Source organism: Salvelinus sp. IW2-2015, unplaced genomic scaffold, assembly GCF_002910315.2.
Source record: "Salvelinus sp. IW2-2015 unplaced genomic scaffold, ASM291031v2 Un_scaffold8243, whole genome shotgun sequence".
NCBI lineage: Eukaryota > Metazoa > Chordata > Actinopteri > Salmoniformes > Salmonidae > Salvelinus > Salvelinus sp. IW2-2015.
In genome coordinates this window covers 2,491-5,805 of record NW_019949503.1, presented here as the reverse complement: position 1 = coordinate 5,805, position 3,315 = coordinate 2,491, and the positions used below count along the sequence as shown (strand labels likewise).

Genomic DNA, 3,315 nt, shown 5'->3' with positions numbered 1-3,315 from the left:
CGAACTGTTTTGCTGGTCGTCGTGGCAATACTATGATAGTTTAGATGCAGATCACCATATAAGTTCAAAGATGAAAAAGCCTGGAAGGAGGAGAGATGACTAGAAACAATTTGGTTGGCCGTTTTATGTGTGGAAAAAGACAGCGTCCCAGATGGTGGCACCCTATAGGGCTCTGTCTAAAGTAGTGCACTACCACCCTATAGGGCTCTGTCTAAAGTAGTGCACTACCACCCTATAGGGCTCTGTCTAAAGAAGGGCACTAAATAGGGAATAGTGTTCCATTTGGAACAGAATAACAGTTCTTCAAAACCATCATCACATCACTCCCTATTATAGACATGTCATAGTAATTGTATTGAGATGTCCATTGTTGGGTTCATAGTTTGGGTTCATAGGGGTCACTAAGGGTCAACTGTTTTTCTTATTGATGACATCTCCTACAATAAACTGCAGCATATGAATGACCTTAATGTAGAATATGCTCACCGGGTGGCAGCACTGGGAGGTTGAATTTCAGAGCAGCGTACTGGACATCCTCATCCTCTTTCTGGGGCTGAGGCACTTGGACGGTGGAGTACAGAGGCACTTCCTGGTTTTTGGAACGAGAGAAGTTGACGCTGGCGTAGTGAACATCATCCTGGTCGTCTGTGGCTGCTGTCTGTGCTGCAGTAGAGGTCATGACCATGTTTGAGATGTTGTCATACACTGGACTAGAGTCTCCCTGATGGAGGGAGAGGGCAGACAACATGAGGAGTAGAAATGTTCCACAAAGCATACACGTTAATCACAGTCATCTCCTGATTCCAACAGACTCACCTGTCCATCGTCTGCTGTGTCTTTTGTGTCAGAGGTGGATTTGGAGGCTTTCTTCCTGTTTTGTAAACAAATGAATTAATTAATTAACGAATTAATTATTGAATCTTCTAAAGTGAAATAATAAACAACAAAAATACGCACCTGAACCACATGAGTCCAGAGAGACAGAGGATGAGAACCAGAACAACCACTGTGATTCCTACAGCTGCAGTCAGAACTGAGGTCTGTTTCCCTGTAATAAAATATGGATGATATGAGTWCACAGCATSTTCTAATGAACTGAATATTATTATAATAATACAACAGAATATCAATGTAATACTTGTTAATACTTGGGGATTTTATAAGCAAACCTGTAGTTATWAACAYAAGTYTAATWATCCWAAGTATAATTATTAAGATATATTTTGAAAAGTAATTTTGTATTGAGGTATTAAAGATTAAACTTTACCTGCTACAATGATCATCAGAGCTGTAGAGTTCATAGATCCTCTTCCATTCTGGGCCTCACAGTAYTATTCTCCTCTGTCCTCAGAGCTGATGTTAGTGATGCTGTAACTCTGTCCTGATGCTTTTGMTGAGYWTACATTCTTCTTGTACCAGGTGTATTTGTCCACAGGTGGGTTGGCATCACTGCTGCAGGTCAGAGTCACTGAACTGCCCTCCACTATTRCACCAGAGGGACTGACTGACACTGAGGTGTTCTTTGGAGCATCTAGTAAAGGAGAATATGTCAGAGGGTCAGGACTGTAGTATACTACCTCAAATGACGTCATGTCAAAAATAAATGATATCTAAAGTCAGAGGACTATCTAGAACTATCACTTACACAAAACATGAACAAGAATACATTTGGAGATACTTTAGGACTTGAGTGTCTACTAAACTATTCTTCAAGTCTTTAAGGTACTGAACATTCTAACTATAGACATGCATACATCTATGACTTTGTGTGTAATTTCTTTGTAATGATGAATATTGATAGATAAAGCAGTAATACTCTTCTCATTGATATTAAATGATTGATCATTTCTAAGTGGAAAAGTAGTTTAATTCATACTCACACACTGCAGGAGAGTGGAGGTCCTCATGGTGTTCTACAGTACAGGAGTAACTGTCTGCAGAATGACCCAACACTACTCGGGTATTACTAGAGTATTGTTGGGAAGTGGGCTCATGTAGACGTTGTCCGTTCTTGTACCAGATGTAGGTGGGGTTGTCAGTCAGAAGACAGGTGGTGCTACAGGTCAGTGTTCTCTGTCCCTCTGCAGCAGGAGTCACCTTCACCTGCAGACCTGAAACAATATGTATAAAACCACATACACCTCTGTGTTAACAGGATGGTTAATTTATTTTCACCTGTAATTCAATATGATTTACAGTTGTATCATACAGTGTAGCATTACCTGTGACAGACAGAGTTGTTCCTGGGAAACTACGACCCCATTCCATGTAGTTTGTTTTAAAAGTGAAGCGATACTCAGCTGAGTCCTCCTCTCTCAGATCTGTGATTCTCAGGGTGGAGGGACCTTTGTATGTTCCAGTGTACTCCACACGACCTGTATACCCTGGGTCTGTGGTTAGGTCTTCAGGGGTCAACTTATCACTTCTAAACCAGAATGTTGATGTGGTGTAATAATAACTAACATAAGTACAGTATATGTCCACTGTTGACCCCTTTAAGACACAGATTCTCCTCTTGGTGTAAGTCACTCTGTTGCATCTCTGACCCTGAACACCTGAAACACAAAGAGGGCATTATTTATACAGTAGAATATTGAGTTTCAGTAATCGTGTGATACAGTTTTGTTAGACAACTCTGAAGCTGTTTAGCAGACAGAATAATTATATCTGAAAAGTTATACTAGAATACTGAGTTGAATTCATACTCACACACTGCAGGAGAGTGGAGATCCTCATGGCCCTTTACAGCACAAGAGTAGCTGTCCTTATCATTAGAGTAGACTGAATAGGGGGAAGTCTTCTCAATGACAACCTGTCCATTCTTGTACCAGGTGTAAGTGGGGTTACCAGTCAGAGGACAGCTGGTGGTTCTACAGGTCAGTGTCATCCACTGTGACCAATGTGAAGGAGTCACCACCTGCAGAGCTGTAGTAGATAAAAACATTAAAACCCTGAATCACATGTTCTCTAGTTCAATCACATGATGCAAGACATTCTCAAACACATTTAATTCTTAAAACTATTTCATATAAACAAATCCAATTTCTAGACCTAAATGGACAGTAGATATTAATTGAACAGACTAGCAGTATAAAGCATGTAACTGTACCTGTTACAGACAGAGTGACTCCAGGATCGGCAAAATATTTCCCTCTGGTCTGATCTGTTATAAATCTGAACTTGTACGTAGCTGAGTCTCTCTCTCTCAGGTCTGTGATTCTCAGGGTGCAGTCTTTCTTCTTATCCCCATGATACTCCAGACGACCTGCATACTCTGGGTCCTGACCTATATCTTCAGGTTCTACACCAGTCTCC

At 40.8% G+C, this 3,315-nt stretch overlaps 1 pseudogene; it reads right to left on the bottom strand.

The window, feature by feature from the left end:
* The window catches only part of LOC112079502 (B-cell receptor CD22-like), a 3,970-nt pseudogene extending 1,052 nt beyond the window's left edge, over positions 1-2,918 (bottom strand).
* Between the last annotated feature and the right edge of the window lie 397 nt (positions 2,919-3,315).